The sequence below is a fragment of the Leopardus geoffroyi genome, chromosome A2, assembly GCF_018350155.1.
Source record: "Leopardus geoffroyi isolate Oge1 chromosome A2, O.geoffroyi_Oge1_pat1.0, whole genome shotgun sequence".
Taxonomy (NCBI): Eukaryota; Metazoa; Chordata; class Mammalia; order Carnivora; family Felidae; genus Leopardus; species Leopardus geoffroyi.
In genome coordinates this window covers 33,743,294-33,766,021 of record NC_059331.1, presented here as the reverse complement: position 1 = coordinate 33,766,021, position 22,728 = coordinate 33,743,294, and the positions used below count along the sequence as shown (strand labels likewise).

At 38.3% G+C, this 22,728-nt stretch overlaps 1 protein-coding gene across 13 annotated transcripts in view; it reads right to left on the bottom strand.

Moving 5' to 3' along the window:
• SLC25A26 (solute carrier family 25 member 26) overlaps positions 1 to 22,728 on the bottom strand; it is a 138,036-nt gene that overhangs the window by 34,635 nt on the left and 80,673 nt on the right. The window lies entirely within an intron of this gene.

Sequence of the window (22,728 nt, the reverse complement as noted above, 5' to 3'; positions counted from 1 at the left end):
GCCTGGAGCCTGCTTCAGATTCCCTCTCTCTCTACCCCTCCCCCCCACCACCTCTCTCACTCTGTCAAAATTAAATAAAAACATTTAAAAACTTAAAAAAACAGACAAACAGGGAGAGGGAGCAAGACTGGGGGAGGAGGAGACGGGGGGGGGGGGCGCAGAGCAGGATGGGAGAGAAAAGGAAGGGAAGGGAAGAAAAGAAGGGAAGAGGAGAAGAGAGGTGAAAAGGGAGAGAAGGAGAGGCCCAGAGGGAGAGGAGAAGAAAGGAAGAGAGGGAGAGGGAAGGGGAGGAGGAGCAGGAGAGTACAAAGGGGTAGAGAGGGGAGGCAGGCGGAGGGAAAGAGCAGGCAGGAAACCAGAGAGGAGGCCACAGAGCCACTTACAGGAGGAAGTAGAGAAACAGGGAAGGAGGAACAGGCCAGTGTGGCAGTGGGAAAGCACAGCATGTCAGCAGTGCAGGGGCCCAAGAGCACAACTGGGCCTGAGGACCGGCCAGTCCCCACGGGAGGCAGGGAGAGGAGTCATCTGCAGTAGCCAAGCGTGACACTGAAGACAACCAGCGCACTCACAGTGAGTGTTTGCAGTCATGTGGACAGCAATACGCGCTAGAATGACCAAGCACTTCTCATGTATCAGGCACTGTGCTAATAAGCACTTCCTAAGCTTTATTTCACACATCACAACAACCCTGTGAGACGGGTAGGTATTATTACTCTCCCCATGTTACAGGTGAAGAGGACGTTCGGGGATGCTGTATAACTTGACTGAAGACACCCTAAGAAGCCAAGACAATCTGACTCCACAGCCCTGTCTGCTACTCTGCCTGAAACACCTCTCAGGGCATTTACTGCACATAAATTCACCCACAGCACAACCTGTTTGCTTTCAATGACATTTTCTAAAATTGGAAAACAGAACCACACCTCCCTATTTCCTAAGACAAAAATACCTCAATTCCAGTGAACACCACCCACTAGTCTTGATGACATCCCATCACTGGCCAAAAAGGCATGGCCCCAGTACTGTTTTCTGTACTCACTTGAAAGGAGAGAGTAAAATGTGGACTTTGGACAGTGTCAATATGCATATGGGCGTGTAAGTCCGTGAAGGGTGTGTGTGGTAGAGACCACGATTTTGAAGGCATTAACGGACAGTTACCTTCACACGAATCGAGGGCATTAAATTACTTCTGAAGTATTTCCATTTAATCACAAATTACAAGTCTAGTATCATTTGCCTTTACTCTGCTGGAGTAAATGATGGCCCTGAGTTTCAGAGTGGACACAGAAAAAAAGATCTATCTTCTGCTCAGGCAGGAAATGGCAGTAAGAAAAAAAAAAAAAAAATGACGGCAACAGTCTAGTTTAGGCTGACAGAGTAGAATCTCAGAGAAGTTGGCTGTCTTCAGAGTAAGCAGCACCCCACCCTGGATGTCAAAATTCCACAACAGGGGTGACATTTAGTTTAGTTTTTGTTGTCACCAAAATGTGAAAGCACCTGACAAAATGTCCATTCTGAAACTAAAGTGCTGTATTTTCAATTAACTATCAAGCCCCCCACCCAAACTGACTACATATTAGTTTTCTAAAAGGTTTTCTAAATTTCAAAAAAATTTATAGTGCGTAATAAAACACGCAAGAGGGCTGTAACAGGTACTAGGATGATAATGACTTTAATTTTCTTCTTTGTACTCCCCCCTCCCTAATGTAAATATTTCACATTTTAATAAGAATGTAAATATTCCACATTAATAAGAAGAAAAAAAGGCCTTACAACTTATTGTAATGGTCCATGGTAGCATTCTTTACTTCTTGATTAAAATAACCTGTAAAACTTCATTGTATGTTACCGGCACTTTTTTGGTACTTAAAAAAATAATAATAGATTTTGAATCCTGTTGATGTACATTTTGCCCATTTTCCTCTATTAAATGTTATTCATTAAATTGTTCCTTCAAATTTAAAGAAGTAATGTAAAAGTCATACAGTTGGAATGGCCAAACTATTCCACTGGGTATTTACCTTAAAAAGTGAGCTGACAGTAAACCCCAATTTACTCTCTAAAACAAGATTAACTGACAGCCTAAGGTGATTAAATGTGCTGTAAACGCTTAAATAATTAAATTTATTTCTGGTTTCTGGTAGTGAAATATCCTTTGTAAGATCAACTCCTGACGTGTAAAAATTTTTCAAATATTCTTCAAGTCAAGATCCTATCGAATGCTTTCGGTCGTTTACGAGAGGAACAAACAACAATGAAAATGTGCTGCATGCATGCGGAAGGAGGGCCGCCAGCAAACAGTGCTCCACGGCTAAAACAAACACTTCTCCAGGCTGCCCGAGAACACGGGCCTGTCAAAGAGCTCACTCCCTCCCCGAATCTGGTTTGGAGTTACATAACAGTGATGTTTCTTCAAAACGTGGAATTTTAAACCCCAAACAGATGTAAGCTGTTATTCCGAAACGTTTTATAGATGTAGAAAATGAATAGCTGCACTCAGAGGTCTTATATTCCAAAACACAACATACTCATTTTATTGCTCTGAAAGTTACAAAATGCCTCACTGTTGTGACCTTTTTAATGCCTCCATTTAAGATGTTTTGTTTGAATAAGGTTGTTACGACCCAGGGCACTAATAAGTGAGCGCAGTAAACTCAGCTCCCATCAAAGAGGCAGATGCAGAGAGAGAGAAACCTGCTAAAATTCGACATGGACTCCACTCAGTAATAAACATAGTAATAATTCTATACAAGAGAGCATGTGAGGATTCCAGGTGAAGTAGACAAAATCAAATACAGGTGTGGTGAGCAGGGGAAGAAGTGTTGGCCATTACTAATGAAATAGAGAATGTACAAAATTACATTACGAACACGCTTCACCTCTGATTAAGTAGTGGACTAGAATCATCACTGAAGCCAATCAATGCTTTGAGCCTTGTGATCTTAAAACAAGTGTCCCTCATCTTATGGTCCTTAAAAAGTAATGAAGTGATTTATAACAAACCAAGGTGATACAAAGATAATGATATCTAAGGTATTATTTACCACCAAAATTCTATTTTTCCGTGGAAAAGTCGTATCAGCATAACACTTTCTTAAAAATAAGACTTGATTATAAGCTACAATGAATACACTACTATTATGAATGATCTAGGAATCATAAGAATAAAAAAGTATGTTTTAAAAGCTGTGAAAACTATTGTACCTTGGCAGAAATAATCCCAAATTCTCTAGCAATAAAACAAACAAAAAAATTAAACTTTTTGCTAAGATCTCAAATTAGAAAGATTCATACAGCATGGGATTGGTAGGCCTGCTATGGATATCACAATGGGTCCAAGAACTGGCCCATTCCGATTTTCAAGGGACCCTCCAAGTGACCCAAACAGATTCTCCTTTTGGCTGTGTGACAACGTCCAAATTTTTGTGATTGATTTAGGGTTTTCCACTTCAGTGTTGCATTGCTAACGAAGCCATTCTCCTCTTAAATAGGCTGTGCCTTTTACCATTCATCCCAAGGGTAACAAAGGACAAATCAAGCTGAAGAAACCTTGTGCCTCAAAGTAACTATTGTTCCAAATTTTTAAATTAAAAAAAGTGACAGACATTTAAAGCTGGTCTAGTGCTAGCTAGCATTTGACAGCAACGAATTCTAACAGTAAACACACATTGATTTTTCAACTGAACAGCCATTATCCACTTATGTGCACTGTATATAGAGAATAGAACATCTACCTAATAAAGGAAATTAACCTAAAATTAGGAAAAATCTTAAGTGAATTATTCCCGAGGTTTATAAGAGATCCTAGAAGTCCTAAAACATCTTTCCAAAAAAGCACAAAGTGGACAAAAGGGCATCAAAATCTAATAAAGAAAAGGAGATGCATGTGAGCAGTTTGATTCTTAAGTAAATCTTTTAGAACTCAGCCAGGAGCTTTGAGGATATCACCAATCATTAACTCCATGTGCTAGGCACAGCATATCCTTAGTGAATTTTGGCACTAAAGGTAGTGATTATGTGTTCTTTCTCTGCTTTTTACAGAATCCTCCTATACATATATATATATACACACATATGTATATATACACGTGTATATATACATACATATATATACATATGTATGTATACACATATATATACATATATATGTATATATACACGTGTATATATATATGTATACATACACACACAAACACCGTTCTTTGTGGTGAAAGACTGAATGCTTTCCTCTTAAGATCATGAACACAACAAAGATGTCTGTTCTCACTTCTGTTCAACACTACACTGGAGGTTCTAGTCAGTATAACTGGCAAGAAAAAGAAAAAAAAGCAGAAAATTTGGAAGGAAGCTGTCACTATCAAAATGACATGATTAGGCATGCTGAAATTTCTGAAGAATCTTAAGGAATCAATATACAAAAAAAAAAAAAAAAAAAGAAGAAGAAGAAGAAGAAGAAGAAAGAAAATAAAGCAACAAAATCCCTAAATGCTAGCAGCAAATTAGTGAAAAACAAATGTTAAAAAAAAAAAAAATCTGTTTAAAGGTGAATTAAAATTCAACTGGGGAAAAAAGTTAACACAAGACTTGTAGGACCTATGTATTTAAGTGACCAAATATTTTTATGAGAAATTAAAGAAAAATAAAAAAATACAGAATACATTGTCAATGGACTAGGGGACTCGATATTGCTAAAATATCTATCATCTGCCAAATAATCTATAATTTCAATGAAATCCCAAATATAATCCCAGCAGGTTTTCTTTAAAAAAACAACAACAATAACAACAACACACAAGCTGATTCTAAAAGTTACCTGACAATGCCAAAGACCAAGAATAGCTAAAATAATATTGAAAAATCACACCAAATCCTAGGAGACCAACACAATTTGATTTCAAGAAGTACTATAAAGACAAAGTTATCAGGATAATCTTCAGGACAACAGGCTTAAGCACAGACCAAACAAAAGAAAACAGTTCAAAAACAGTATTTTCAGTAAATAATTCTGGAACAGCTAGATATCTGTATGCATAAAAATGAAACGTGACCCCCAACCTCATAACCATATACACAAATTAATGCAGGATGAACCAGTGACTTAAAAATAAAAGCTAAACCTATAAAACTTTTAAAAGAAAACAGACCAGAATATCTTGACGACCTGGAAGTTAGAGGAGATTTCTTAGAACATAAGAAGCAATAATCATAAAATTTCTCAAAACTGAAAAATCAGATTACATCAAATTTTAAAACTTTTGCTTATCAAAAGGTGCTACTAAGAAAAATCCCAATGACATCTGTAGCATCAATAAAATTCATCCTAAAATTCATATGAATTGTCAAGAGACTCCAAGTAGCCAAAAGTCATTGTCTTTAAAAAAGAAGGAAGTTAAAGTCTCATATTTCATGATTTCATAGTACAAAGCCACAGTAAGCAAAACGATGTGGCAGTGGCATCAAGACATACAAATCAATGGAACAGAGAGCCAAGAAATGACCCCTAGCATATAGATAATCAAATGGTCTTTGACGAGGGTGCCAGGACAGTGGGAGGGTATTCTCTTCAACAAATAGTGCTGGAGCACCTGGGTGGCTCAGTCAGTTAAGCGTCCGACTTCAGCTCAGGTCATGATCTCACACTTGGTGAGTCTGAGCCCTGTATGGGGCTCTGTGCTGAGAGCTCAGAGCCTGGAGCCTGCTTCGGATTTTGTGTCTCCCTCTCTCCGCCATCCCTGCCCTCGCTCTCTCTCTCTCTCAAAAACAAACATTAAAAAAAAATTATCTTTAAAACATAGTGCTAAGAAAACTAGATATACACATGCAAAAGAATAAAGTTGGACCGTTACATTACACCATATAAAAAATTAACTCAAAATGGATCAAACATCCAAATGCAAGACATAAAACTATAAAACTGGTTAAAGAAAACATAGGGGAGAACTTTCGTGACAGTGTATTTGGCAGTGCTTTCTGGGATAGGACACTAAAAGTACAGGCAACAAAAGTAAAACTAGACAAACGCGACTACGCCAAAATTTAAAACTTTTGTACATCAGAGTACACAAACACTAGATTAAAAGGCAACCTACGGAATGACAAAAAAAGATCTGTATATCAGGTATTTGATAAGAGATTAAGATTCAGAATATAAGGTTAAGATTGAGGAGTTAAAAAACTCCTACAGCTCAACAACAACAAAAACCTAATTTCTAAATGGGCAAAGATTTCAATAGACATTTCTCTTGAAAAGTTTTACAAACAGCCCAAAATCGTGTGAAAAGATGTTCAACAGTACTAATCATTACAGAAATGCAAATCAAAACCACAGTGAAATATCACCTCACACCCATTAGGAAACTACCATCAAAGAAAAAAAAAGAAAAAGAAAAGAAAGGAACAAGTATGGGCAAGGATATGGAGAAACTGAGCCCTCTGCACACGGTTGGTGGGAATGTACAATGACAGAGCCATTTGGAAAACAATAGGGCAAAATAGAATTTCATATGATCCAGCAATTCCATTTCTGGGTATACACCCAAAAGGACTGAAAGCAAGGTCTCAGAGAGGTATTTGAACACTTATGTTCAAAGCAGCCTATGTGATTCCACCACAACCCAAAGGTGGAAGCAACCTAAGTGTCCACCTGTCCATCAATAAATAAACAAAATATGGTATGTGTGTACACACGCACACAATGGAATATGAGCCTTAAAAAGAAGGAAATTCTAACAAATACTACAGAATGGATGAATCCCGGGCACCTTATAACCAGTAAAATAAGCCAGTAACAAAAAGACAAATACTGCATAGGGGCGTGTGGGTGGCTCAGTCGGCTAAGCATCCAACTCTTGCTTTTGCCCCAAGTCATCATCTCATGGTTCGTGGGTTTGTCATGTCAGGCTCCCTTGCTGAGAGTGCATAACCTGCTTGAGATTCCCTCTGCCTCTTAGGGGCACACGTACCCCAATGTTTATACCGCTGCTTTCAACAATAGTCAAGTTATGGAAAGAGCCCAAATGTCCATCAACTGATGAATGGATAAAGATGTGGTTTATATATACAATGGAATACTGCTTGGCAATGAGAAGGAATGAAATCCTGCCATTTACAGCAACGTGGATGGAAGTGGAGGGTATTATGCTAAGTGAAATAAGGCAGTCAGAGAGAAAGACAGATACTGTAAGTTTTCACTCATATGTGGAACTTGAGAAACTTAACAGAAGACCATGGGGGAAGGGAAGGGGGAAAAATAGTTACAAACACAGAAGGAGGGAAGCAAACCATAAGAGACTCTTTTTTTTTTTTTTAATGTTTATTTATTTTTGAAGGAGAGAGAGACAGAGTGTGAATGGGGGAGGGGCAGAGAGAGAGGGAGACACAGAATCGGAAGCAGGCTCCCGGCTCTGAGCTGTCAGCACAGAGCCGGACGCGGGGCTCGCACCCATGAATTGTGAGATCATGACCTGAGCCGAAGTCGGATGCTCAACCGACTGAGCCACCCAGACGCCCCAATAAGAGACTCTTAAATACAGAGAACAAACAGAGGGTTGATGGGGTGGGGGGGGGGGGATGGGTGATGGGCAGTGAGGAGGGCACCTGTTGGGATGAGCAATGGATGTGGTATGTAAGCAATGAATCATGGGAATCTACCCCCAAAGCCAAGAGCACACTGTATACACTGTATGTTAGCCCACTTGACAATAAATTACATTAAAAAAAATATTCAGGTCTATCAAAATGCAAAGAAATCATCTTTTAGGTATCAAGTTTAATTTACCATATCATTCAAAATGAAAAAAAATCACAAAATCACACCGGCTTTTACGCCACAAGTAACTGATTCTAACACACCATTCAACACTAACTCCTAGCAAATGTTCAACACTTGCATTAAGATTTAATCCTGCTTCCAGGGCTCTGCACACAGTACTTACATGGGGTAATTATGGTATCGAGGATAACCAATGCATGTATGACTGAGCAGAATATAACTGTGAGGTCCCAAGTAGATAGAAGTTGTGCCCTACCTAAAATGATGAACTATTTTTGTCAGTTGGGATTCTTAAAAAATAAAGTTGCAAATACTTTTAAAAGTTTGCATTTTGTGTAATAAAGTTTAAGAAAATCTATCTTTATATAAAGACACACACATATGCGCGCGCACACACACACACATACATACTGATGCATTTATTTTCATTGGCTTCTTTAATGAACTGTGGATCACCCCAAAATTCCTACAATAGTCACTCAGCAATGAGTGTGATACTTGTTAACAAAACCTGAGATTTTCTTCCGCTGTGTAAGAAGCAAATGAAGAAGTTCATTTTCAGTTCTTCAGTGTCGTTTCCAATATGTTAGGTTGTGTTGACTTAAGCCTTCTAAGAAAACAGCCAGAGAGTATGTATATAGCTGAGGGAGGTGCTTGAGAAATTTCACAACCAGAATTCCTGTCAAGATGTTAGAACTCTGGCACAGGGTCAGGAAACAGATGTTTTCAGTTGGAATCTCAAGCAACGGGAATCCCTTACAAAACATAACCAGGTTGTTCTTCAGATTTTTGTGTACGAGCGAGAGCGGGCGTTTGCACGTAGAGTCACTCGGCTTTCTCACCTAGGATTACATTCAGCCCATTCAGCCAGCACGCTTAGCACTTTCCTCAGCAAGCGTAAGAGAGGGGAAGGAAAAAGGAGTAACCAACCCCTCAAGAAGTCCTACAAGAGAAAGTAGATGATTTTTCTTATTATTCTACCAAATGTCCTTGTTCACGGAGGTACACGCTTATCTACCCAGGTTCTCCCCATTTCTGAAGCAATCCATTTTTCGGTAATAAAGATGTTCTAATTAATGGTCTCCCAAACTCTAAGGAATACAAATAAAATAAATAAAATTTAAAAGACCAGCCAGGAGCAATAATCTCACCAAATATCCAAATCATCTGTATAGCTACATTCTTTGGGCATTAATGCAGAATTACAACTTGAAAAGAATCATAAAAAAAATAAAAATAGGTCTGGATAGGGGTTGGGCCACATGGGTGGCTCACTTGCTCCCTGACCGCCTCCCCCACTCACCTACCTTCCTCTCTCAGGACTGCTCCCCCCAACCCCAGCCTCAGCGGAATGATGCAGTGGGACTAAAAGCATAAGCGAAGATGCCCCACGAACATAAAATGACAAGGAGGCTGAGCAGCAGTGTGGCGCTGACCAGTTCACAGCACGGTCAGAAGAAAGAAGAAGGGGCTGAGGAGCCAAAGACAAAAGAGCAGCGGCTTGCTAAGGGCACGAAGAGAGAGGGGTCTGGCTTACTCCTCACTGCACCCCAGGGCTTGGCAGCACAGAGGGCTCACTAACGATCACACAAGTGAATGAGGCAAAGCGAAGGAACGGAGGAAGGGAAGGCAGGTACTAGGGCGGGTGGCAGAATTAGAGGAGAATCCAGGTCTTTTGGCTCAGAGCTCATTGAATGCTCTTTCCGTTTATGAACTAGTGATTTACAAATATTTCTTAGAACGATGTTCTGAGAGCTGATTAATAAGGGGGAAAATATCAATCATATGCAAAGGGAATAAAATACAAAAACATATCCCATTCATTTCATTTGTTAGTTAAGTCAAAAGTCAGATGAAAATGCACATACCGTCTCCACATCCCAGGAAATAAAAGCTTTGGACAGCCACGTTATAAATATTATCTCCAATGAACGCTTATTTACTTCTAACAGAAAACAGCTTTAAAACCCAGGTGGCAAGAACCATAAACAACCTACTTTGTACCATCAAAGAGAAGCCATGCTTTCAGAAGAGTAACCTGTATGGAGTTTAGGGCATTAGATAAATGAGTGTAATCAACTGCCACGAGACAGCACCCGCAGTTTTCTGGTTTCTTTATCCTCAGTTGTGCTGCATGGGTTGGGTCCTATTATTTAATTGTGAACACTCTCCACAGCTGACGTTTGACCACAACCATGATACTACTGTATGCATGTGAGCCAGTAAGAGAATAGCTGGAGAGACAGGAAATAAACTTTAGGATCTGATACAGATTTTTTTTTAATGATGTGTAAAAATAAATATTATCTAATAAAAGGAGGAACAAGAAATTAAGCCAGATTTTATCAGTTAGCTTTGATGCATGACCAAAAAACCCTCAAATCTTAGGGGCATCAACAAACTTGTTCTTCCCATTCACACTGCAGGTCAGCTGTAGGCTGGCCATGGCTGCCTTGAGCCAGTGGCTTTTGTTCCAGGTGTTCTCTGATTCCAAGGCCCAATCAGAAGCAACAGACCGTGTCTGAGACATACCATTCTCCAGGGAAAAGGTAGAACCTGAGAGTAAGCTGCTATACCTCTTAGGGCTCTTTCCAGAAGTAGAGAGAACACTCTGGTTTCCACATACCTTCCACAGACCAAAACAAATCATAGTGCCAAGGCTGACTACAGGACAGGGAGACAGTGCGAATCACTTAACCACAGGCAGGGAAGTATAATTGATCCTCTTACAAGGAAAGAAGCAAAGAAAGGAGAATTATAATATAATTTTCCCACAGATCTTCCAACTTCCGTGTCCGATACTTTTCTCCTCACCGTTGGTTAACTCTAGGCCAAATTACATCCACAACCATTAGGAGAAAGATAAAATGAAATATCCAGGGCCAAAGAAGATTCCAGGAAGATGATGACAAGAGCCTAACACCTCCACCTCCCTCATGTGACCCCTACTACTATTTTCAATCCATCTGCTGCAACAGATAAACAGGCCTGATGTCTGTAGAATAGTAAATGGCATTGAAGGCTTAGGCCCTTTGGACTGCAGAACAGAAGACTGGGATGTGTACTTCTAATTTTTTTCTAGGAGCTGGACAAGTGCTCAGAGACTAGCCTCTTGGAACCCAGAAACAATGACTGTAAACTAAGGATTCTAGAAAAAGCATGGACTGTGGAGATCTGAAGACCCTTGGGGAGGGGGGCAGATCTCCCTAAATCATTCGAGGCCAAGGTGGGAACTGGACCCTTATGAGCTGACAAGGAAAATACGACAACACATAACAAGGTTGAGCATCTAGAAAGACAGTTACCAGTCAGGGCAAAGGAAGCAAACCCACAAGTGAAGAGAGCTATTTGAAGAGTAAGAGGCCCTTATGGATCAGAAAAATAATAAGCAAACTTAGTGAGATTTAACTACAGCAGAGAGAAATCTTCCTGCATCTAAAAACACAATTTTCCAAATAAGCCATACAGCAGATTAAAAGGAAGGAAGGAATGGATCATGGCAAAGGTCCAAATTTGTGGTCTGAAAGATCAAATGGAAAAAATGGCTCAAAGCAGCAAAAGAGAAATCACGATAGAAGAGATAAGAGACTTGGAGGACAGAACTAATGAGATGAACAGCAGTTCCAGCAGAAGAAAGATGAACAGATAGTAGTGAGGCAATAACAAAACACATAACAGAAGAGAATTTACTTGGGCCAAAGAAGGACTTCAATCTGTAGACTAACAGAGCTTACTTTATTCTAGACACAGACCTAGGCATAACCTAGTAAATGCCTCAATTCTGTAAGAAAAAAACTTACAAGCGTGCAGGTGGAAAGAACATATTCCTTACAGAGGGGAAAGCTCAGAGGGCTACCAGACTTCTCACTTGCAATGTCAGAAGCTAGAGCAATGGTCCTAACAACTACTGGGAGAAAAGCAGATGCTCAAACTCTACACCTGGCACATAGAGGGGAAAGGTGTATGGATACTCAAATATACAGAGAAATGGAGAAAGGGAAAGAAAAGGTAATAATTAATGGAATGGAAAGGCACGGTAAAAACTCCAAAGTAACAAAAGTTAAAAAAAAAAACAAAAATAACCTAAACCAGCAAAATTAAGAAAAGGGACAAGAAACCACAAGTTAAAACATGTAACAGAGGTGCCTGGGTGGCTCAGTTGGTTGAGCTTCTGACTCTTGATTTTGGTTCAGATCATGATCCCAGGGTCATGGGATCGAGCCCCACGTTGGGCTCCATGCTAAGCATGGAGTCTGCTTAAGATTCTCTCCTTGTCTCTCTCTCCCTCGACCCCTCTCCCCTGCTTGTGTGTGCCTGAAAGAAATTAAGTTATAGTTTCTCTCTTTCTCTTTCTATGTAAAAAAGAAAGAATGTTATCATCTAGAAACCTCTATCTTACAAACATTATCTTTAGATACAGAAAACCCACTCTAAGGAATTTATAGTGGCTGATGCCTAGAGACAAAATATATGGGTGTCATTAATACAGAAATCATTGGGTACATTAAAACAACGTCTACCATAGATAAGTCATTTATACAAATGAATCAGAACTGTAACAGGTGACATGAAGAGACCTCTATAGGTACTAAGACAGAAAAACAAAATGCAGAAAACTATGTATCAAATCAGCCATGTTTTACAAAGCATAAAACGAAAATTATTTGGATATGATTATCATACTGTGAAATCAACAGCAAAATGATATGCAAACACAATATTTATTGTTATTGATATGCGTTATGGAGGGCAAAAAGGGGGAGGGGGAGCAGAGAAAAAGGCAAAACAAAAAAAATTTTTTTAACACAACACAGAGCAGGGAGGACATAATCATTCTTAGGCACTGTTATTTATTTATATGAATATGTGAAAAAAAGAAACATTATAAAATTTAAAAAGAAAACAGAAAGCTAGAAAGATACACCAGGACAGAATTTTAGAAAGTCTGAGATGTCAGAAAAACAGTATGGAATTTATCCTCTGTCACCCTAGAGCCACAATGCCTACCACCAGTGGCAAGCATATAATGTACATTCAAAATGTCCTCATACAGAATGAGAGGGGCAAAAAAGCAGAGGGAAGGAGAACCTGTGCTTCTTGTACAAAGGGCTGATTCTAGAAAGAGGGCAGGCAATTTAGAAGATGAGCCTCTTGTACAGCCAATAATTAAGGCAACACTCAAAATCAAACAAACAGAAACAAAACCAACACTCACATCGATGGGGGTTATGTCCAAGGGACACAAGAGCCAACTGAAAGATATCCAATGACCCAAATGGAACAATTCAAGCAACCAAATAAAGTAGTACTGAATGATAATCCAAAGTATAAAATAAATATCCATGAATCACACTAATTTAATGATTGAATAAATGATTAAATCAGGGAGAAGTGACAAAGCTCTACAAAAGAATTCCAAATAATTCATGCAGATAAGATAAAGCACACCTGTCCACTCCTTAAATGTGGGCTGCACACAGTGATTTCCTTGCAAATAGGAGAGTATGGAAAGGGGGAAAGAGTAACTCTATGGTATAGACACCTGACAAGCACTACCTCAGCCAGGTGATCAAGACCGATATTAATAGTGATAACTAGTATTGATAGTATGAACCCTAATATCAGTCTATTCATGAGATAGACACCAGATACATTCCAACAAAAAAACATTCTACAACCAGAGGTGATGACCGGAACTCCCAACCTGTCAAGGTCATCAAAAACAAAGTCTGGGAAACAATCTAGAAGAGCCTACGGACGCATGATAACCAAGTATGTGATATCCTAGATGGGATCCCAGAAAAGAAAAAAGACATTAAAACCAAGGAAATCTGAGTAAACTAAAGACTTTGGTTTATTACAATGTATCAATATTGGCTCCTTAATTGTAAAAGATGTATCATACTGAGTAAGATATTAATAACGGGGGAATAGGGTATAGAGAATATGGTAACTCTGTATTATCTTGTATTATAATACTCTAAACTGAAAACAGTTCTAAAAAACAAAGTTTATTAAAAAACAAAGAAGCACTCAAGTTTTTAAAGATATTTTACAAGTTTAACAAGAGAATTTATATGAAATTATTACAATATATAATATAAATTGTACATAAATATTTCGTGTTTTTTACTTTGCTTATAATTTAAAAGAAGAAAAAAATGAAACCCAAACTAGAAGTTGGGTGGTATGTTTGAAAAGCTGAAAAAATATGTATACCTTTGCTCCAGATTTTTATACTTTAAAAAGATACTCTGAAAATATACTTGAAATTTCTTAACAAGGAGGATTAGCTACAAGATTAAAATGCTAATTAAAATAATTTAACAATTTAAATAGTTAAAAATTAAAATAATTTAATTAATTTAAATTAAATTAAATTTTAAATTAAAATTAATTAAGGGGCCCCTGGGTGGCTCAGTTGATTAAGACCTCCAACTACTGGTTTCAGCTCAGGTCATGATCTCATGGTTTTTGAGTTTGAGCCCCACATCAGGCTCTGTGCTGATAGTGCAGAGCCTGTTTGGGATTGCCTCTCTCCCTCTCTCTCTCTGCCCCACCCCTGCTTGCTTGCTCTCGCTCTCTCTCTCTCAAAACTAAACATAAAAAAATAAATTACAATATTAATTGAAATATTCATAATAAAGAAATAACAAATTTTTAATAATTTAGAATATGTTAAACAAGAACTTACATATTTAGCCATTAAACTATGTGCTAAATGGACACCTTTTTTGGAGGGGGGGAGAATTTGTAGTTTGTGTTTTTTTTAATGGTTTCAAAAGTAGAACTTAGTGATTCATCCTTTACATATAACAGCCAGTGCTCATCCCAACAAGTGCCCTCCTTACTACCCATCACCTATTTAGCCCGTCCACCTACCCAACACCCCTCCAGCAGCCCTCAGTTTGTTCTTGTATTTAAGAGTCTCTTATGGTTTGCTTCCCTCTGTTTTTATCTTATTTTTCCTTCCCTTCCCCTATGTTCACCTGTTGTTTCTTAAATTTCCCATGAGTGAAATTATATGATATTTATCTTTCTCTGACTGACTGAATTTGCTTAGCCTGATACACTCTAGTTCCACCCATGTTGTTGCAAATGGCAAGATTTCATGCTTTCTGATCACTGAGTAGTATTCTACTGTGTGTGTGTGTGTGTGTATACACACACACACACACACACACACACACCACATCTTCTTTATCCATTCATCAGTCAATGGACATTTGGGCTCTTTGCATAATTTGGCTGTTGTTGATAGCGCTGCTATAAACATCGAGATGCATGCGCACCTTCAAATAAGCATTTTTAGATCCTTTGGATAATTTCCTAGTAGTGCAATCGCCGGGTTGTAGGGTAGCTCTATTTTTAATTTCTTGAAGAACTTTCATACTGTTTTCCAGAGTGGTTGCACCAACTTGCATTCCCACCAGCATTGCAAAAGTGTTCCCCCTTCTCCACATCCTTGCCAACATCTGTTGTTTCCTGAGTGAATTTTAGCTACTGAAGCTGGTGTGAGATGGTATCCCACTGTGGTTATGATTTGTATTTCCCTGATGATGAGTGATGTTGAGCATCTTTTCATGTGTCAGCCATTTGGATTTCTTCTTTCAAAAAGGGTTCATGCCTTTTGCCCATTTCTTCAATGGATTGTTTGTTTTTTGGGTGTTCAGTTTGATAAGTTCTTTTTAGATTTTGGATACTAACCTTTTATCCGATATGTCATTTGCAAGTATCTTCTCCCATTCCATCAGTTGCCTTTTAGTTTTGTGGACTGCTTCCTTCGCTGTGCAGAAGCTATTTATCTTGATGAGATCCCAATAGTTCATTTTTGCTTTTGTTTCCCTTACCTCCGGAGACGTATCGAGTAAGACGTTGCTACGGCCAAAGTCAAAAAGGCTGTTGCCTGTTTTCTCCTCTAAGATTTTCACGGTTTCCTGTCTTACATTTAGGTCTTTCATCCATTTTGCGTTTATTTTCGTGTATGGTGTAAGAAAGTGGTCCAGGTTCATTCTTCTGCGTGTCACTGTCCAGTTTTCCCAACACCATTTGCTGAAGAGACTTTTTTCCATTGGATATTCTTTTCTGCTTTGCGCAAGATTAGTGGGCCATACGTTGGTGGGTCCATTTCTGGGTTCTCTATTCTGTTCGATTGATCTATGGGTCTGTTTTTATGTCAGCACCATACTGTCTTGATGATTACAGCTTTGTAAATTATCACTTGAAATCTGGAAATGTAATACCTCCAGCTTCGCTTTTCTTTGTCAATATTACTTTGGCTATTTGAGGTCTTTTCTGGTTCTATACAAATTTTAGAATTACTTGTTCTAGCTCTGTGAAGAAGGCTGGTGTTATTTTGATAGGGATTGCACTGAATATGTACATTGCTTTGGGTATGCAGATTTGCATTTTAACAGTATTTGTTCTTCTAATCCAAGAGCATGGAAGTTTTTCCATTTCTTTGGGTCTTCTTCAATTTCTTTCATAAGCTTTCTACAGTTTTCAGCATACAGATCTTTTACGTCTTTGGTTAGGTGTATGCCTAGGTATTTTATGGGTTTTGGTGCAATTGTAAATGGGATCTATTCCTCGGTTTCTCCTTCTGCTGCTTCATTTCTACACACCAAACACTTGTGTGTAGAAATGCAACTAAACGCGTTGATTTTATATCCTGCGACTTTACCTAATTCATGTATCAGTTCTAGCGGTTTTTTGGTGGAGTCTTTTGGGTTTACCACATACAGTATCATGTCATTTGCGAAGAGTCAAAGTTCGACTTCTTCCTTGCTGATTTGGATGCCTTTTATTTCTTTATGCTGTCTGACTGCTGAGGCTAGGAATTCCAAGACTTTGGAAGAAATAACAGTGATGAGGGTGGGACATCCCTGTCATGGTTCCTGACCTTAAGGGTAAAGTTCTCACTTTTTCCCCACTGAGGATGACATTAGCTACGAGTCTTTCATATATGCCTTTATGATCTTGAGGTATGCCGCCTCTATCCCTACTTTCTTTTAAAATACGTGTTTTGTTTTGTTTTTTTAATAAGTAAATAAATCAAATTGGGGCACCTGGGTGGATCACTTGGTTAAACGTCTGACTTCAGCTCAGGTCATGATCTCACGGCTCCACATCAGGTTCTGTGCTGACAGCTCAGAGCCTGGAGCCTGCTTCAGATTCTGTGTCTCCCTCTCTCTCTCTCTCTCTCTCTCTCTCTCTCTCTCTCTCTCTCTACGCCCTCCCCAGCTCGTACACACACACACACACTCTCTCTCTCTCTCAAAAATAAATAAACATTTTTTACCCTCCCCTGTTCATGCTCTGTCTCTCTCTGTCCCAAAAATAAATAAACGTTGAAAAAAAAAAAATAAAAATAAAAAATAAAAAAAAAAAAAAAAAGAGGGGCGCCTGGGTGGCGCAGTCGGTTAAGCGTCCGACTTCAGCCAGGTCACGGTCTCGCGGTCCGTGCGTTCGAGCCCCGCGTCGGGCTCTGGGCTGATGGCTCAGAGCCTGGAGCCTGTTTCCGATTCTGTGTCTCCCTCTCTCTCTGCCCCTCCCCTGTTCATGCTCTGTCTCTCTCTGTCCCAAAAATAAATAAACGTTGAAAAAAAAAAAAAAACAAAAAAAAACAAAAAAAAACAAAAATAAATAAACATTTTTTAAAAATTAAAAAAAAAATTATCCCAGGAGAGCACCATAAATGCACATAATTTGGGAGTGACAAGAATTAGATTGTTTTATAAATTACAACTCTGTAATTACACTAAAAATCATTGCTTTGTATACTTAAAATGAGGAGTCATAATGGTATACAAATTATACTTTGAAAAATATCCTTGCATAAAAAGAGAAAGGTTGAAGATTATGAATATATAAAGGTTGTTACAATTTTATTTGCTTTCTGGAGAACAATCATAACCAGAGGGGGGGAAAAATCTACATTTTCTCTTCTCAAATAATAAAGATGAAGCCCCTCAAACATATGCTAAAAGCTATAAGTCTAGGAGTCATCATTTTATTGCCCCCTGTGGAAAACATCCCTAAATGAGAAGTATATTATTTGATAATTCTATTTCATATTGTAATTATGATAACATTTTTATCAAGTAGTTTCCTATATAAAATAGGGACATATGTTGAACCTACACAGCTACAAAATGAGTGAAAAAAATGACTAACAGTTAAACATGTAAAAGCTGCTTCTAATAGTGCTCAAAATGAAAACCCTTATGACAATAAAGTTACAGAATAGTAAAATACCACTGAATTATCTATAAGTACAAAAACTGAAACAATAAAAGCATATTAAAGGAGACTTTTCCCCTTAATATGTTCCATATACTGAAACTCTAGATTATAATACAGTAAATTTAAAATATTGACTGAGATACAAACATTCTCACAAAAACTCTCAGAAAATTGGACTACTCCTTCTTCCCTAACAAACCACATCCTGTCTTTCAGGCCAACCTACTGGAAACTCCTCAAGTCTGGAGTGGAGAAGACTGGGAGACGGGTGGGTTGGGGTGGGGTACACTGTCTTAATGAATCAAAGCTCCTAGATCATTTGGCATATAACGGGTTCTTATTAAATATTTCTTAAATAAGTTAGTACATCTCAGAAAAAAACATATGAAACAGAAGAATAAAATGTCTTATTCTAGAAGCTATTAATTCTAGGAGCTGACTTATCACCATCTAAATCAATATTAAAGTGGAGAAAAAAGATGAACAACCTGCCACAAAATATTAAAACTGACTGTCTTTTAGTGGTTTTCTTCTTTCATTTCACTTATATTTCAAAACGTAAATATCCAATTTTTAAAATGAAAAATTCCTTCAAAAGCCTTAATGGAAACTCACTTCAATTTTGCCTAACATTTACATTCATCCTTAGGAGTAGGGGTAAATGGAAAAAACAGGGAGATTTTTTTTTTAAAGCAAATTTACTGTGAAGTTCTGCCTTATTAGAACAGCATACAAAATGGCTTGTTCCTACAGAAAACAATCCTTTGCTTTGCAGTCACTACCACTGAGATTCACAGAATTTGAATGCTTTCAAAATGGTTTGGTTAACAGAAGCATGCAGAATTTTTTAAAAATGAAGAGGTTCTTAAATATGATATGTATTTTTAAAAACTACAGAAAAACTGGGGCACCTGCGTGACTCAGTCACATGAGCACCTGACTCTGGATGTGGGCTCAAGTCATGATCTCATGGTTCCATTAGTTCCAGCCCCATTTCAGACTCTGAGCTGGCAGCGTGGAGCCTGCTTGGGATTCTCCCCCTCTCTATCTGTCCCTCCTATGCTCACACTCTCTCCTTCAAAATAAAATAAACTTAAAAAAAAAAAAAAAAACTATAGAAAAACTCCAAAGGAGGAAATGTGTACAAACAAATTAAATACAAATTAAATTTGAAGATAGAAAATCTTTGACAACTTGCATATACTATAAATTTATCAGAATGAACTATGGCAATATGGAATTTCAATGCAAAATCAAAAAAAGGCATTTCACTTCTTTTTCATCTTTAAAATCAAGAATAATAAGGCAAACTCTTAGTGCTCTCACTATGTGCCAGGCACCGTTTGAAGCACTTTACATTACAAACAGGTTATAATATGTAACTAATTCTAATTCAACTCAAAAATAACCAGCATATATTCTGGATTTCAACAGAAATTAGCCAAAACTACTACTGTAAATCACCTGTTTACAGGGTAATTTTTCCTTAAAGATAGTCTTTTCTCATAATCTAATAAGGAAATGATAATGTTTTCTTAAAACATTTTAAAATGGTGCCATTTAGACAAAAGGAAAATTAAGGATACAAATATAAATGCAAACAATTACAAAAGAATACCTTGAAAGGAGAAACCTAAAGAAAACATAATTGTGTGTGTTTTACTGACACACAATTTTTACTTATTAAGAGAATGTGTCATACTCTTAATAAAATACACTTTAAGCTATTTCTTGAACACCAAGCTTTCTTTCAAGTAAAACTTTTATAATACAGTAGATGACTTTAGGAGGTCTAGAAGAATGAAGGATTGTTAAACAGGAGACAGACGTGGGTCAGATGGCAAAGTTTTAAGAATGCCATTGTTAATGGTAACAGGGTAACAACCAAACATCTGAAAATATGGGAGCTCTTCAGAAATACATAAGCCACAGCTGAACTCCTACTTCTTGGCAGGTAATGCCTTAGACCACACGCACCAAGTTTAAGACCATGAGGGCCTAACACTGATTCACACAAGGAGTGCCTCACAGAAGCAGTTTTTCCTATCAAATAAAATTTCAGAGGAAAAGGCATTGAGGTCCAACTAAAAAGAAATACTTTTTTAATGAAGTAATCCATTTTTTTGAATTTGCATCTCAATAGGACTTTTCATTCTATTCTATTAATTGTGTGGAAAGAATACAAAATCATCACAATACTAAGAAAGATCAGCATAATTAAAAGAAACAGTGAAATCATATGTCTTAGTTTAATTCAGTCTCGACTGAAGGCCCATTAAGCATCCAGAACGAATACAGACCCTGGGAATACAAGGATGATCAATAAAAGGTCTTTGGCCTCAAGGAGACGACAATCTACCGGTCTTAAAAATGTTTTAAGAACTAACTATACCAGGGGTGCCTGGGTGGCTCAGCTGCTTGAGGCTCCGACTCTTGGTTTCGGTTCAGGTTAAGAACATGGTTCGTGGGTTCAAGCCCCGTGTCAGGCTCTGTGATGACTGTGTGGAGCCTGCTTGAGATTCTGTCTCTCCCTTTCTCTTCACCCCCTCCCTGATGCTTCTCTGTATCTGTCTCTCTCTCTCTCCATATATATATATGTATATATATTTATTTTAAAAAAAGAAAGAGCTAACTATACCAAATGTTACTCTCCTGAATATAAGTGACAGGCTCCACATCCCACGAATATCACAGGGCCTGACCACTAAGGCAGTTGAACTGAATTAGAGCCTAGATGGAAGTGGCAAGAAAAGGCACAAAGCATACAGGTGGGGGCCAGCTGACTTTCCTTCTTACAAGCTGACCCTTCTCAAATTCCAGGGCTGAAAAAAACAGGAAGATGGATAGATACTGAAGTTCTGTGGATACCCGCCCCCAGACACAGCTGCAGAAGCAACTCCTTATTTCAAGAAGGTTCTTCTCGGGGGACCAGTTCTGTGGTACCCCTTGATAAGAAGAGTCATAATCTGAATCAGAGGAAGGATAACCAGCCTCTTTCAGCTACTAGCTAATAACAAGGAGGAGAACTGGTTTGGCCTGCACATCTGCAATTACCTCTGTACTAGGTAAAAAAGAAATTGGGTCATTAGCACTGAAGGGTTTAGTAACTCCATTCAACCTTGATCCAAAAAATATGAGAATTCACAAACAAGTAACATTGAAAACAGTTTACAGAAAGAGGAAAAGGGGACAGGTAGGGACAAGAGATATACATATTAGCTGGTGTGTGTATATATACCCTTATGTATATACCATATACATATATACCAAAGTCATAATTACTTATGTGAGAATAATACTGTCAATTGCCAAAAATTCAAAACCCTTTAAGACATATTGCTGTGATACAGACAGGATGCAATATCCATTTTTTACTTGTATAAGCTACAAAGCTGGGCTGAACATGCAAAACTAACCAAGAATTTGTTTTGTTTTGAATGTTTATTTTGAAAGACAGAGAGAGAGAAGGCACATGCATGAGCAGAGGGTGAGGGATGCAGACAGACAGAAGAAAGAATCCCAAGCAGGCTCAGTGCTGTCATCAGTCAGTGAGGAGCCTGCATGGGACTTGATCCCAGCAACTGTGAGATCGTGACCTGAGCCGAAATCAAGAGTAGGACACTCAACCAATTGAGCCACCCAGGTGCCCCTGTATTATTTTTTTAATGAGGAAAATATTTAGTGGAACCCTATTTCAAATGATCTTTTCAGTGTAAATGATTTTTAAAAATCAGTGATAGTGTAATAAATGCACAGCTATATAACATGTCAATCAATGTAAAAATTCATTCCCAACTAAGAGAAAAATAAACCCAAAAAAGAGGGACATAAACACAGTGGTGCTTGAGACAAAGACCAGTTAGGAGGTTCCTGCGACAGGGTGGAAGTAAACAGGGCATGGGGGACTAAACCAGGCTAGAAGGAGTAGAAATTAGGAGATAGAAGCAAGGATGAGCAGTGTTGAAGAAGAACAGATGATGAAGCTTTGGCAATTGAATGTGAGGGCTGACAGAAGTCAAAGAGAACAGCAGGGTCTGCTAGTGAAGAGGGAACACAGAGTGTGATGTCTGTGCTATAGTCTGCCTTTCCCATTAACAGGATTTGTGACCCAGACGTCTATGTTTCCTGACCTATAAAGCAAGCCTATTAGATTCTAAGATCTCTCAAGTCCCTGCCCATATTACAGTTTTAGCACCCTAAGGTTCCAAGATATTAAGTTTGGATGGCTGAGAGAGCTCTACTACAAGAGACAAACAGGGAAGTTAAGAGGATGCTATGCAAATAGAAGGCATTCCACCTATCAGTGGGACCACAGATGCTTCAAAAAATGAGTTTAAAATTGACTGAAGATTATTTTAATTGTGTTCTGGGTTGCAACAAGGTTAGTGTAAAGAGAAAAAGCTATAAAGTCAAACAGTCTTGTTTGAATCCAGATCTGCCAAATGACCTTGAGCAAGTCACTCAGTGTCTCTCGACCTCAATACTGAAGCCATCAAAGAGAAGCACTAACTGGGAAGATGAGAGATGGAAGAGCTGGGTATCACATTTGGCTGCCAGTGGGTATTCAATGAATGGTAGCTTCCCTACAGGTGGTTCTACAGTCAACCTAATTTCAAGGTTTTTTAATCTCGCTACTTTACCTCACTGCTGCTGTCTTTAAGATATTTTTTTAAGGAGAAAAGATTTTATTAAAATAATCTGTGGCATTTGCT